The sequence below is a fragment of the Leptosomus discolor genome, chromosome 1, assembly GCF_034619465.1.
Source record: "Leptosomus discolor isolate bLepDis1 chromosome 1, bLepDis1.hap2, whole genome shotgun sequence".
Classification (NCBI taxonomy): Eukaryota; Metazoa; Chordata; class Aves; order Leptosomiformes; family Leptosomidae; genus Leptosomus; species Leptosomus discolor.
In genome coordinates, this window is record NC_141391.1 from 85,847,128 (window position 1) to 85,862,895 (window position 15,768).

Here is a 15,768-nt window from a genome sequence, read left to right on the forward strand (position 1 = left end):
CAGGGGACAGGGCTGGGCACAGCCAGCCTGCGGCATAGCCCTGCAGGGACGAGGTCAGGGCTGCGCTTGCAGAGAGGTCCTGTGCCCGTGCGCAGGGGTGGCCAAGAGGGATGGGGGCAGGCTGCGCAGGGCAGCTAGGGCCTCTTGGTGCCCCTCGGGGCTCTGCCCGAAAATGTGGCATGTATGTAAGTAGCCAGTCTCATCCCTTTAATAGCCAGAAATTCATCCCTTAGAACAATATCAATACCATCATTTTCTGTTTTCTTCAAGTGTTTGTTCAGATAATTTGATGGGAGGGGTCGTGGGATTTTAGAATATGATGTGGAAAGAGCTACATATTTGTGCAGTTTTTTGTTTCTATTTTTTTTTTATAGTTATGGCAACGTGATAATTTTGTAGTTCTCTTGTACAGTCACTGGTTTCTTTTGTTCAGTAGGTGGTGTGTTGATACCTGTGCATGAAGTGAGATGGGAACTGCTGACTTCAAATGCCATCTGAACTATAAGCTTATGTAAGTATTTAACCTAGGAGTTCAGTATAGATTCCCACCCCCCCACCCCACCCCACCCCCCCCCCGCCTTAAGTGGTGAGGTGACATTCATTCATTATGCTGCTCCATGAAATTAATTTCTGCACTGCAAACAGGGCTGTCTCTTACTTCTGTGTCGATTGAAGGGCTATAGCACCACCTACCGAGGGCCAGAAGTTTTTCGGAGAAACCGAAAACTTCCTTGACTGAAAGAAATACTAAAATATCATGACAGAATGATTCTGAGAATTTGATTTTGATGCTCTCACTGAACAATTGGAAGTTTCGCTTTTAGCTGAGCTTTATCTTTTTAAGCTAAGTCCATTTAAAAAACATCTAATTTGAATTTGGATTTGTTTGTTCAGTGAGATGCTATTTTTGTTTTAGTTACTTTTAACATCATCTGTAAATCTTTAACACGTGGGGCAGCCATTCACATACAGTTTTGTATGAGTAATAAAATGCGGGGATAATGGAGCACCAGGATCAGCATCCTCTTTTCTCACAGCCTTAGCAGATTCTTTGACGTTTAATCTGCCAGCCTGAACTTTCCAAGGGCGGCATCCGCTTTTAAAGCCCCATCAAGGAGGAGAACTCCAGAGCTATGAGCAGGCAGGCATGTGCATGAGGCTTGGGAAATTCCCCAAACTGTGCGAAGGGACCACAGGTTGCCCAGAAGGACCTCTTTCTGGTTGTGCCGTCAAATTTCAGAAGGCAGTAAGACAATATTGTAGGCCAGAAGACACTTTAAAATGCCATTGGGTGCCTGGTTTGAGATAGGAAAGGTTGCGGTTACATGACAGAGAGTAACAAACCAGCCCAAACTGAGGGGATTTTTGGGTGTGGGAGATGGCTATATCCCAAAGTACTACAGGTGAAATTTACTGAAACAAACTGGCATTCTAGCCTCCGGGAAGACTTCAGAATTACGTGGCAGTGGAATTGTACTGAGTAAGTGCCAAAAAGACTTGAGAAAAACAAGAGACCTACCCAGATGTGAAATTCTTCAGGATCTTCTGTTTGGGAGAAGCAGTTGGTAACCAAAGAGGAAAAACTATACTGCTAGTAGGGTGCTGTGTGTGTCTCTTCTGTTGAATGCCCTCAATTGCTTTAGTTTAGGTATTGTGTGGACTGGTACAGCATAAGATGTCAAATATTTGCTGTCTGGTGCCATTCAGTATGCAGGAGGCAGGCCACGCTTCTAGTTAGTTCAAGCCAAAGGAGTTAAAGCTCAGGCTGCTGCAAACATGGCTTGTTTGCTGTACGCTGGTCTTACACCAGTTAATGCCTGCTAATGTCACACCTTATAGACTTATATATAACTGCATATAGATAAAGCCTGAGTGGCTGTAGGAATCAAGAAGTTTTTCTTATTCAAGTTGCTCTCTAAGGTTTTGACTCTGAAGCCTGTTTGAGGGTTTGATGAGAGGAGATAGAACACCACCACCTGCAGCAGGCCCCTTGTAGCCAACCGAGCTTCCTATCTGCTTGGCTGGGTGAAACACCCACTTCCAGACAACATTACCTTACTTGCCTTGTTCGCTTCTTTTACCCAGTCTGTGTTTTGCCTCAATTGTGCAAACCATGACAGCTGATGAGAAAGGCAGGCCTGCTTCATTAAGCGTCCATTTGCTTTCTGAGGTCTGCGTTACCGCTGAAGAATGTTTAGGGGTCTGCAAGCAGTGAGTGTAGTAAGCTGGATTTTGAGAGCAGTTTTTGTACCACATCCTAATTTGGCTCTTATTGCCCAGAGCATCAATCTCCACTCAGATTTGGCAACAACTGTGCTGAAAGGGATTGGCTTAGTTTTCTGATCCACAAGATAATTCCTTTCCCTTACTAGTTACACAGGCAGGAAATTTCAGAAGGCAAGGGAAAGCTATTTAAGTTGATGGGGGGGGGGGGTGCAGCAGGGAATAATTGTATGTTAAGTTCTTGACTGTTGCATACTGCTGTGCTTGTTTTAATGGCTATAGGACAGGAATGAACAGAGTGGTCAGGTGCTTAAGACACAAATTAAGTACATAGGCACATTTTCCCCCCAGTTGTCAGAGAAAGGTCAAAATGCTGAGACATTAATAGTAATGCATTACTGACATGATTGTTTTTGTTTAAATGTTTTTACAGATAATTTATTGACTCCAAACTGAGAAAAGTGAGGAAAAAAAATAAAAGAAACCTTTTTAAAAAACTCAAGGAAAAAAAAACCAAACAAAAAAACACAAAACAACAACAAAAAAATAACCCAAACAACATTCTGCCTGTAAGAGATCAAAGCTAACTTTTTAGTGTTGCTATTTTCTGTTCCCCTTTTACCACTGCTCTGAAGGAAGAGTTAGTTTTCTACTTTATGGTCATGACTTTCTTGGAAATAAATTCAATCATTTAAAGCAGCAACCTATTAAAACATATTTGTTTTCCACACATTGCAGAACTCTTCTTCTTCTTCCAGTAAGAGAGTTTTCCATAAAACATTCTTTCCATCCTTCCATGTATTTGGATTGTAAGTGAGGATTATTCTTCTGCTGTGTGATCTCACGGAGGTGCTCGTTTGAGCACATTTTGTCCCCCTTTTTTTAAGGAAGTACTTCTATAGAGTGTTTACTGGAAGCAGAGATAAACAAAACCAAATATTTGTAAAAGTCTTTACTTTCCTCCATGTAGCCAGTGAGATGTTTTTACATGGAGATCTTATTTCTGAGTGTAATTACTTTTTCCCTCTTACAACTGTAGCAACAGTAAAACATATCTTTCTTATGACAACAAAGATGGCATATTCTTTATAAAAGGAAAAAAACCCCCAAGCATCGAAACCTTTTGTATTTTAGTGAATTTTCTCAATTTCATTTTAAGTATGCACTTGTCCTAAGAAAGCCTTTTCTCAGAAACTGTGGGCAAAACCTAGTGTTGCTTAGTCTGGAACCAAATCTAGTCAAGCTTTTGCTTGACTTTTAATTTATTACACCGGTACTTGAGCCTGTGGCCCAATTCTGCAAACAGCATCTGAGTGTGTAACTTCCATCCTATTTATGACTCCTCAAGGTAGGAAAGATTAACATATGGAAACATGGTTGAAGGATCAGGATGTACGTTAGCAAATAAAAGCTTGATTCAAATTAAAAAAAAATAATAACTCATCAAATGATCACAAGGAACAAATGTAGAAAATGGGTGTTGTGGGCATTCAGACAAGCTTTGCAAATTTAGCGATTCCACCCTCCTCCTGGGGGCTACTGACCTTATGGCAACTGCGTAAGTTACCCACTCCAGTTCATAATTTGGCACAGGAGCTTGCACAAGCACCCTGGGCTCTGAACAGCAATGGCTGCCCCGATGCTCTTCTGCTGACTTCTGTGAAGGCAGAAAGAAAGTCCAAGAGGAGTGACAACACCGTAGGCTACCCACAAATCTCTGCTGAGGGAATGTGAGCCAAAGCCCCCTCTGTCACAGGGATCTAAGGATATGTTCACAATACCAACCAGTGAATCCCAACTGCTTTGTAAAATGCAGAAACATGATCTTCAGTACTTTGGATTATGGAGATGTTTCCTGCATCTGTCTTAATTTCTCCAAAGAAAGTCTATTCCGTTAAATGTCAGGGAAATGACAGTGGGCATTGACAAAAGCCACTCATTCACAGAGTAGAGGGATGCTGAAACCATGACAAGTAAGCTTTCTGGGCCAGAGGTCACTTTATTTTTGTTTCTATACACAATGCTTTGTGCAAAAGGGTTTCTGAGCAGCGAGCCCATCAGCACTACACTAATTAAGTAAATTCTGGCTTTTATTTGAAGGCCTGACTCAAACCCAAATGAAACTGAAAGTAATCTCTCTGCAGATCTTACTGGAGATAGGCAAGATCATTTGCAGTATAGCTATATAAAATTTTTAATTTTGTATGTGATATGTGTGTATAAAAAATTTTAAGCTAAACTATTTTGAAATAGCTTCTGTAATGAATATGAGGTCTTCAGCCAGGGGAACAAATGCAAATGCATCTCATCTCCAACTGCAGATGAGTTGAAATGTGGAGTCCCTAACCCTACATGCACACTTTGAACACTTTTTTTTTTTTTCTTTCTGCTGACAGCCTTTTAGCAGCATCCCCTCAGGAGGCTTATATTCTCAAATGTAATCTGTCTTCTGTTTAGTAAGTTGCAGCATATTTAAAGAAAAACTGCTGAAAGAAGCAGGCTGCTGCTGTACACCTTGTCCTGAATCAATTTCTGAGTCCTATGTGCCTGTTTACTAGTGAAGCCCTGCTTGTCCTTATTTAGGATTGAGTTAAGTATCCTGTGTTGTAGAATGTAGATGTTTCCTTTATTTAACTAGTGCCTCTTCAGTCTGCCTCCCTCTTTTCTGCCTACGCCTGTAGCCGTGAGCCACCCTTCTCTGTCCTCACTTTCCTGCAGAACAAACCCATCCAAATCAGCTCCAACTCAAGAGGTTCCCCACTGGGATGGACCATCTGATTTCCCTCTCTCCCAGCTCCACAGCGTACCTGGCTACATAAAAGCACTCGGGTTTTTGAACACCGAGCACTTTTTTGTCTATATGCTTTCTGCTAACTTGCAAAGGTCAGCTGGGAGAGCTGTTGTTTAAGCAAATGCAGCTTAGCGAGTGGTGACTCAGTAATTTGTATTGTCTGGTATCTCCTCACTTGCATCAGAAATGGAAGAACAATAGCAGAGTCTGACTCCCTGGGGACACTGTGGGTTTGGTTTTTGTTTTGTTTTTAAAAGAACCAAGAACATTTGTTGGTGCTCGGAATGTCTTGGGATATTACACTGAGATCATATATTTTAGCTGAGCTTTAGTCGTCCTTCTAACTGGAAGAACTGCACCAAAAAAAAATTGTTTGGTGCAAAAAGAGGAATGTTTTTTATGTCTGCAAAAGGCATTGCATTTTTTATGTGCATTATGAATGTTACTGAAAAGATACTGTAAAGGACTGTGTAGAAAGATATAACCTCAAATAAGCTATGTAAGAGAATTTTCTTTAAGGGAGAAAATTCTATGAGGGAAGGGAAAATAAAATATCTCCAAGCCTCTTGAAAGCAATGCAAATGTTAGACTACATTTCATTTCTCTACATCCTAGCCGTCCCTTTCACTAAAAAGAAAAATTGATCCAAACCTTTTCTGCGGTTAAAAATGTAGTGTTTCAACCATCTGTAATAGGTACCCTCCTCACCTCAGCCTTCTTGTAGCGCATTGCCAAAGTCTATATTCTGATGTGCTGTAGAAGGGAATTAATCTCCTTACAGATTTTTTTCTTTTTCCTTCCTACATTCATATGACATTTCCTGTGAGACTGTGAATCTTCCTATCTGTGCACACCATAAAACAAATATTGGAATTGTAGGTCATTTTAAAGAAAGTCTTTCGAAGAAAAGTGCTTTAATTAACATTTACTTTTATTTGCAAAGGAACCTTGAAGATCCTTTGTATCAGAATATAGGTCACGGCTCCCAAAGAATACCAATGATGTACTGTAAACTATGCTATTGATATATTAGTGTCAGACTCCCAGGCGTATTAAATCTGCATGATTGTGAAGCACTAATTATTGCTATTAATTTCGATTACGCTAATGTGTAGCGACTACAGCGGAGGTCTGCGCCTGCTGTAGAAGGTGAGGACGCCCAGAAGATCCAGTTCTCACCAGCAGCGCTCACAACCCAAACGGGCAAGAGGCGGGCACCGATCAGCGTTGCTGTCCTGGCTGAGGAGGGGCAGCTGGAGCACAGGCGCTGTGCCTTGCCCAGGGTCGCTCTGAAGCCCGCTGCAAGGCTTTGCCTGGAAACCCAGGAGTCTTCAGCCAGCGTGCTGGTAGGGGAAAAGTGCTAGAGAGTCTCGGTTGCTTTTGTAGGGCTGATAATTGGGAGGTCATTAGAAGCAGTACGAAAAGGACAGGCAGGGCTGAACGAAAATCTGAAGCATCGCTGAGGTGCGGCTTTCCCTGCTGCCGGGTAGCCGGGGAGGCTGCTGCCTTGGCCAGGCTGCGCTGGGAGCAGGCTCTGCTGGGGCATTGCCCATGCACACCGGCTCGCTCCCGCACACGGAGTGTGGAGCATAGGGGAACCCACGGAGGGAGCCCTGGGTTCCTCCCCCGTTGCCTGCACAGAGCAGAGACACTGTGGGGATTTTGTTTCCAGTGTTTGCATTGAAGACCTGAAGCTGCGGGGGTTTCTTTCCTGAGGTGTTGAAGACAGAAAGGGTAAAAGTAATGAAAATCCACTAAAGACTGAAAATAATAGAATTCCTCATATTCTCCCCATCTTCTCTAACCCCCTGGAGCATATGAATTCATTGGCAAGATAAGCCAGATACTTTATCCACTTGGCCACACAATCTTGGTTTGTATCCAGGGGACTTTACAGGTGTAAAATTAGCCACAGGAGAGTGCTTCTATTGTTCACTGACTGCAGTGCAAACATATGGAGGACTACAAGTGAAAAATAATTAAAACAATATTTGAGTACATGCCTGTTCTCTCATTTTATATGCACAACACATGTAAATCGGTCCTTTTTTTTTGTTTTTACTACAGAAAAGTGAAACTTTCTTGTTTAAAACAGTTTTCTCTATGAAGCAGTACCTATTGGGGATAATTTGCCTGTGCTGAGAGCACAGTCATGTCCAGAAATGCGCACAAAAAGAAAAGTTTTATTGCTTGGCATGAGCAACAGAATACCTTGGAATGATCCTGTGAAAATACTATGGCAGACTTCTCTAACTTGGCTGCCAGTGCCTTTCAATAGCATACCTCTTAAAAAAATAAATCTGGATTTAACTGATACTAAAAGGTCATGGTCCATCAGCTACACTAAAATGTTTTAAACCTGTCCCAATACACACTCATCCAATGAATCAGGGAGGCGCCTTCTGAGATTTTCTTCTATCTGGTATAGAAAATATATTTTAAAGTTCACCCAGACACACTCACTCAGCAGACTGGAGTGGTTTCAAATTAAGTGTTTTTTTTAATTAAAAAAAAAAAAAAAAAAAAAAAGAAGAATGCTACCTAATTATATCTTTTTCCTCAAGAGACAGGAACAGCTGCAAAGGTGCCACTCTGATTTCTCTGATAAATAGCCTACATTTTATTTACTTATTAAGACCATTTAGCACTCCTGGAAGGTGCCAGTTTGAGAGCTGTAGAGCATCCAGCTCATTCTTTTTTTTTTTTTTTTTTTTTTGAAGTGGCCAGAACAACTATGGCACAGGCAGCTGTGTTATTAGCTTCCCCACTGTGCCTGGCAATCTCAAATAAGAGAGAGGGATTCACTCAAATTTCTTCCTCAAGAGGGAAGGATGGCAGAGTCATTGAATCTTGGGTGGGATCAAAGGGAGAAGGAGTAATAGGGACAGCAATGTGCAGGGGGGGGGAGCGTGGATGGATAGAGATGAAGCGAAGCATTACTGAGGGAGGCAAGGATGCCCCTGCAAAGAGGGAGAGGACCACACAGCAGCTAGATGTGTACAGCGAGACGGCAGATCTACTCTCACCTCAGACGCTAATCTGTTGTCCCAGTTTTCCCCCCAAATCTTTTTTCCTCCACCTGAACAAAAGCAAATCCTTCCTGACAGCACCATGCGTTTGACTGAGCATCCAGAATATCATGCTGCTGTTAGAACAGATTAATATGCGTATATATCATTGTATTTGTGTGCATAGTGACTCAGGATTTCTGCCCCGGTTTGCCATCATAAATTACAGTGCAACTACTCCAAACTATTAGTAATCCACTATTGGCAATTGCTTGGGGGGTGTCGTTTCATGGCAATTACATCTGCAAATATGGTATGTGTTATGTTCTAGTAGTTCTTATTTTTTCTAATGCAGCAAACAAAAAGAAACTTACAATACAAACCACTGCCTGGTTACAAATATGAAATCCATTAGATCAATTAGTAGAAGAAGAAGGAACTTTTGCATCCATATTTGGGGTCCTTACCAAAGCTTCTTACGTTGCAGTGAGCCTAATCTAATGCCTCTCCCCTGGTGTGTGTGTGTGACTGCACGTGTGCATGTGCACAGGCACAGAAAACGTGTGTATCAATTATTTGCATGTAGAAATAAAACTGGTTAGCATTGTTTCAATAGCATGTAGGCACAGACAAATAGGCATGTGTAAAATTTCGTGTAGAAAAGTTCTTTTTCAACACTAGATTTGGAGATTGACCTCTCAAAACTATTCCCTTGGCCCAACTCCCTACCGCAGACATCAGCAAGAGCAGGTTTACAGCTCAGCTGTAGTTGGATGCAGGTTTGCAGCAGCTTACAGCTCTCCTTCAACCTGGATTTAATTTGCACTGCCAGTCCTGGTGGGATGGTGCTGGGTTATGTGAGCTGCAGCCCAGGAAGAGGTCAGGCTGGTGCCAGCACACCGCCCTGCGGAAGACCAGGTAGGTCAAAGGAGGTGTAGGTCCACAGCACCATACAGCTGTATCCCTGAGTGTGTTACAGACAGCGCAGACCTGGGGCTACGCTCTGTCCCCTGTCAGCTACATCAAGCCTGGTCATCAGGCTTTTGCTCAGGGAATGAAACCCCCGTTATTTTTGGGCCCCTTGGTTTGGATGGGGACAGGACTTCCCAGGTTTCTGTTGTGGAGCCCTGTGCCTGTGCCCCCTTCCTCTGCTTAGGGCGGCTTCTGGAGGGAATCACTGCGAATTGCTTCATATTCCTCTTCTATTGTCTGTGGTGGGGGGAGATGGCAAAATATCTCCAAGACGGCAGTGCTAGAGATGATCTCAGAGTGCAAGTGGAAAAAAGGCGGCAGCAGCAGCAGGCAGTTGGAGGAGGAGGAGGATGAAGAGGAGGGTTAGGCAGCCCTGTCCCAGCCCCAGAGCAGGAGCAGAGCATCAGGCTGTAATGGCAGGCAAAAAAGCAAGTCTTGCACCATCCCTCCCTGGCTTTAAGGGGCTGGTGCAGCGTTCAAGGCTTCTTCACAGTGAAGGAGCTGGGCAACACCTGCAGGCAGTTTACTTAAGTCGTTACTGGATTATTTTGGGAAGCTGACTGGGTGCCAGGCTGGCTGCTTCTGAGGAAGTAAATACTTAAAGACAAAATGTTCAAGTGTTTTGCCTAAGCTGTGTGTGCTGGCAAGAGGAAAAAAAATAAAACAAAGCAGCATGCGGTTAACAACAGCCCAGCTAGACTGGACTGTGGAGCTCATAAAGAGAGATGTCCAAAGCCTGGATGAGGGACAGGGCAGTGGAGCCGCCTGTGCCTGGGTATCCCTGCCTGCCCGCCACCCTCATCGCTGCAGTCCCCTTGCTCTCAGCTCAGGCATCCCCCCACCCACCTCCTTTGAACAGCACTGCCGGGTGACACACAGGCACAAAAGCATCAGGCACGCGCTCTTCATGAAATCCAGCTAGTGATTTTAGTGGATGGAGAAAGGGGGGGTGATTGAGATCCCGCCCCCAAATGGGGAATTACCCCTTTTAGAGCCTCGGTAGCGCACACTGATGGTATGAGAGCAGCCATCCTGGTCCCTACCAAGCAACAGGGTGGTGCTAGGATGAGTGATGGGGCCATAGGTGCCAGGTAACACCAGCCAAAATTAAAGCTTCTCATGTTATCAGGACAAGACACTAGTGAGCAGGGCTGGTCAGGCTTTAGCGGGCCGTTTGGGAGTTCTTAAAAGACATCTTGGGTGTGGAGTGACCACTTTTAACATTGTCACAGGAGAAGAGGAGCATTCACCATCCTCGAGGAAAGTGGTTTTGAAACAATGTAAGGACAAAGACCTGGGTGCATGCAGCTGAGCCGGGGAAGGATGCACCAGTAAGAGACTGACAGGGATGCCACTGTGCCCAGTCTGAAGGACAGAGGGACAGCTGGTTAAAATGATCCTTCCGGCTGAGAGTCTGCTTTGACCAGGAGCCCATTTGCTGGCAAAGGAAAGTCCAGCTCTCCTGGCCATGATCTGGGAGGGAGTGATACAGATGGTGAAGAGAAACCATATGGAGTCAGATCAGGTGTTGCATCAGCTGCTGAAGAGCTCTTGTCATCAAGGTGTCTATAAACATGGGAGAAAATTTGGAGGAACCACTGCCTGCCTCCCACCTCCACAGCCTTTGAGGGCAAAAAAGGCAGGGTTTGTCTGGGCTTATTTACATACGGCTTTGCGTTTTATGCTTTTCTTGGACCTTATGAAACCCAAACAAGCAAAAGCTCCCCATGGTGGTCTGGTCACATAGGGAATGTCCCTTCTTGCATCCCTCGTGGCTGTGTGAATTCTGCCATCAATCGTAGCTCTACAGGAGAATGAAGAGTTCAAAGTAAGGCTGGGATGCCCCTGTGTTCATCACAGCGTTAGACACGGAGAGCGAGCAAATTGGGTACTACGAGGTGTAGGGTGTATGTTGGCCCGGTCTGAAAGCACTGCCAGTCTACCTAGATCAGACAAAGTGCCATACAAGGGAGTGGGGTTTACACACAGAACAAACAACAGGAAGATGTGTATTCCCTTTGTGTGTTCCTTTTGAAGTGTGCTGGGGGGGGGGAGGCAGGGGGCTGTTTTTAAGTGAACACGTGCTTTGAAGAGAAAAAAAATAATTGCTAACTTTAAGGCCTCCTTGACCACCTGTGGTGAGAAATACCGCAACTGCACAAGCCTGTGTTTGGACTGGAGCTGGCCTCTGCGCTTCATGCTCAGGCAACATCTTACAGGTCCAGCGAGTGCTGTCGTCAGCCATTAAAGCAGTCCTGCAGAAGTCTGGGATTTAAATCCCTTACCTTTGGGACCCAAAGCCCAATGGCAGCCTTTTTGCCTGAAGGCACTTATCATGATAACACACCAAGTCACAACATCTGGTGGCAGGGGGCATGCTCAGCTCAACTGGGAAGCTCCTGGGGGCCCAGGGAAGCCATGGGGCTTGCCCACAGCCACATAGCAAGTCATCAGGGGAGGGATGTGACCATAGCCACACAAGAAGAGATTAAGTCCCAGTTCAGTCCTGGCGTCTCCAGTACCAATGCATGCAGCACAGCAGCCATGTCAGCGACCTTCCCCTTCTCATGCCGTGCTTATAAATATTGCCATCCAGGACTGTGACGGGGGTGGGTTCACCTAGTTGAGCAGAAAGCACTGTTGAAATCCCAGCCTGGCTGCTTCAAAATCCTGCCTCCAGCAAGCTTTGCTGTCTGTTTGCTCCTCCTGGGAGCTGCGCAGCTTGTTCCTGACTCAGGCAGACAGATTCTCCATTCCCTGAAAACAGATTTAGAGGAGCTGCTGTGTGCTCTCTCCCCATTCCCGCTTGCTAGCTCACAACAAGCTCTCCCAGAGCCCCATGATCATGCCACCCCCTCCGCCCTGCAGTGCCATTCTGCTCGATAACGTACATGCCATGTGTCCACGGAGGGATACCAATAAGCTCTGACCTATTTCCCTATCACCCTCAGATCTGTGGGTAGGAAGGGTTTCCTCTTTCTCTCCTGCTGACCTTCAAATTGCTGTTTTTTCATAGCACTGCTGGTGTTCATCTATTTGAAATGGAAGAGGGAGGTTCTTCTTTCCCATTTGTTTGTTGGTTTCTGAGCCTTTCGTGCTTTATTTTAGCCCAGGAGGACAACACCGCTACAGCTTTCTCTCATCTGTTATGCTTCTCTTCAGCAACATCATTTAGACAGAAAATATCTCCTGTTAAAATGAAAGATGAAGCTGGGAAAGAATGCAGACTGTTAAATACAATGTCATGAGCTTGAGAGACTTACCATGCATTCCTCAAGCCAGGACTCCTCCTATAACACTGTCTGAAACACAACTTTCCCTCCAGGCCCACCAGCAACGTTAAGGCCCTTCTTCCCTGTTGCAAGTGGCATCATCTGGGAATGTCACAGCCTGAGGAGCACAAGCCCCACAGCATGGAAAGGTTTTGGTTTTGCCCTCACAGATAGGGATAGAGCAATTAATCAGAACATGTTCCATTATCTTTCTTTTTCTGTTAACCAGCCCTGTTAATGTAATTGCCAAAGAATAACTGCGAGCTTTTCAGTGAGCTCCTGTGCTACTCATTCAGTCTTCAGAGGATTTAAATGGCTTTTTCTCATGGCAGCACAGGGAGGACTACACATGCCTTGGTCTTGGGGAAAAGACGGTGACATCAGCAGGGGGAGTAGGGAGCATGACAGCAACAGGGCCAGCAATGGATGCGTTAGAGACACCTCTTTCAGTCTGCACTGCCAGCAAACATGGTTTAGACAAGAACAGAAGTTTCTGACCAGCACAGCTTGCACAGATGTGGCTAGAGATTCAAGGCATCTGGTCCTTTCTAGGCATATCCATCAGACCTGATTCCAGGTCTTTGGACAAATGGGAGAATTTTCTCTGGCCCTGACTTGGGCTTTAGGAGGGGCAAAATGCCAGGGGAGCCGGCTCCCCTCCTGCTCAGTTCCTGTGAAAGCCTGCGCTGCTGAAAGCATGAGCATGACTTGTTTGGGTGCCTCTGTGGGAGCTGAGCTCCTTGAGAAGAGTCTTATGCTGACCATGGGTGCCATGCACTTGAAAATGTGTCCCCTTGGTGCTGCCTGAGTAAATCACGTGCGATATGCTTGAACCAGATGCAGAGTATGCAGTCACCTTTCTTGATCAAAGGAGGGTTTCCCTTAAGCTTGTTCTTGAAATCTGCAGTTATAAGCCTGCTTCAGCCACCCATGCACTCTGCAACAGTCAGCAAAATGTGTTCATATTTAATGTCAACAGCTCTTGGCGTAACACTCCTTTGGAGCAAAGCTGAGCAACGGGAAGAAGAGGCAAAATCTGCTCAGTCGTGATGACTTGTGTCCTGTCCTTTAGCAGTTCAGCAGAGCACAAAATACTCATCTCTTCAATGAGGGAAGGGGGTAATGAAGCAGTTGCAGGAGGAGGAAGCCAAGCTGGAATGGGGACTTCAAATCAGATGTTAGTGCACTTTGCAAATAAATCAATGCACAGGTATGTCATTCCACCATCACACTCCCCCCTGCCCCCCACCAAATCTCCCTTGACTTAAAACTTGAAGCTGCATCGCTCCCCTCCAAAATCAACGCATTGTTACCTGGGCAAGAGTTTAGCTCCTGTTTTCACAATATGCTTTCCTATTTCAAATTTGTGTTTCTCAGTTGCACCAGCCCAAATAGTTGGGTTGCTATTGCAGCTGCAAATTTAATAAAATGCTCCTCAATGCACACAAAAATCCTGTGTTTCGGAGGCTAGGAAAAAACCAGACAGATGGTGGCTTTTCTGAGAAAAATGAGGAGAGTAGAAAGCATCTACAATGATAATGTAGCACAAGAAAGACATGGACCTGTTGGAGCAAGTCCAGACGAGGCCATGAAGATGATCAGGGGGCTGGAGCATGTTCCCTAATAAGAGAGTTGGGGTTGTTCAGCCTGAAGAAGAGAAGGTTCCAGGGAGACCTGACAGTGGCCTTCCAGTACTTCAAGGGGGCCTACGGGAAAGGTGGGGGCAATCTTTTTAGCAGGGCCTGTTGTGATAGGACAAGGAGTAATGGTTTTAAACTGAAAGAGGGCAGATTTAAATCAGATATAAGGAAGAAATTTTTTACGGTGAGGGTGGTGAAACACTGGCCCAGGCTGCCCAGAGAGGTGGTAGAAGCCCCATCCCTGGAAACATTCAAGATCAGGCTGGACGGGGCTCTGAGCGACCTGCTCCAGCTAAAGGTGTCCCTGCTCACTGCAGGGGAGTTGGACCAGATGGCTTTTAAAGGTCCCTTCGAGCCCAAACCTATTCTATTCTATTCTATTCTATTCTATTCTATTCTATTCTATTCTATTCTATTCTATTCTATTCTATTCTATTCTATTCTATGATAATGTCCTTCTGAGACCTGACTGTGTGCAGAAAGGTATGCATAAGACCTTTTGTGTCCCCTATGGACTGACACTTGCACCCTCTGTCAGTGACACCCGCTTCCTCCTCCAAGTCACCATAGTTAGTGACTACAACGCGCTAATTGAGTTGCCTTTGGTCTGTATAAACTCTCTTTGTCCATCAAACTGGCAATGAGTTGGCACACCTTGCTTTTTTCCTCCATCTTAAGATAAGACAGTGAAGACAGAGCATAAAACAGCATTTTTTTCCTGTGGGGAGACATTGTTTCCTGAGGAACCAGTGCTTTGTTTAGGAGTAGCTTTATTAAAGAAGAGAAAATCATGGGAATTAAACCCACTTCTTGCCATTTCTTAGAGCAACGCAGCAAGGGTCCTGCAATGGGTGAGTAGAGGTGGGATCCCTTTTCACCTAAGAGGTGCATAAGAACGTAACTCCCACCCCCTCCCCGAAATACTGCATCAGACCAAAGGTTTATCCAGGTCAAGACCTAATCTTCCTCAGTGGCCAGAAGCAGACACCTAGGAAAAGCAGTGTCACCCTTGTCCTGGCACACCCCTTCAGTCTCCACCAGCCACCTCTTGCAAGACTTCCCAAGCTGGAGGCTGTGTTTGCGATTCAGTTTGATAGACTACCAATAGTCTCCCCCGGGAACTCTTCTAATCCTTTTTTCAGTTGCTTTAGGCCGTTTATGGCAATGAGTTGCACAGCTGTAATTATGCACAGCATGAAACCAGCTTCTTCTCTGTGTTGGTTTTCAAATCTGCTGCCTGCTTATTTAATGGGGTGCCTTCTAACTCTTGTGGAAAGAGAACAAAACTTTCTTCCTGCCCGCCTTCCCCATGCCATCTGTAGCTATATAGCCCTCAGGCATAAATCACCTCCATCATCTCCGTTACCCCTGTAGGGGAAAAGAACAGTCTTAATCTCTTTCATTCTTCTTCATGTGTGAGAGGTCTCGTACTTCTATTCACCCACTTCACCCTTCTCTCTACCTTCTCTATTTCCTCTGTACCCCTTTTGGAAAAGATTGACCAGAACTGCATACAGTAACCATGATGTGTGTGCTGTATTGATTTCTGCACCAGCGTTGCTTCCTTTTTTCCTCCTGAACATGTACAGAACAATAGCAATGCTAATTATTCCACCCTGCCTTAGCAATGTGTATTTCTCAGGCTGCTGAAAGCTAATCTTCTGAGATAAGGAGGTAGTCTGTCTTCCAGTGCCTGTTCACTCACTGAGGTCATTCATGGAAGTTGGTCCTGGAAGAAGAAGTTGCAAGTTTGTGATGATGGTACACACTCCCTGAACACTTAACTCGTGATGATGAATTGCTGAGGAGGTGATCAGATGGCGGTGATTCCATGTGCTACAATGCAGGCTGGTCTCAAAAGC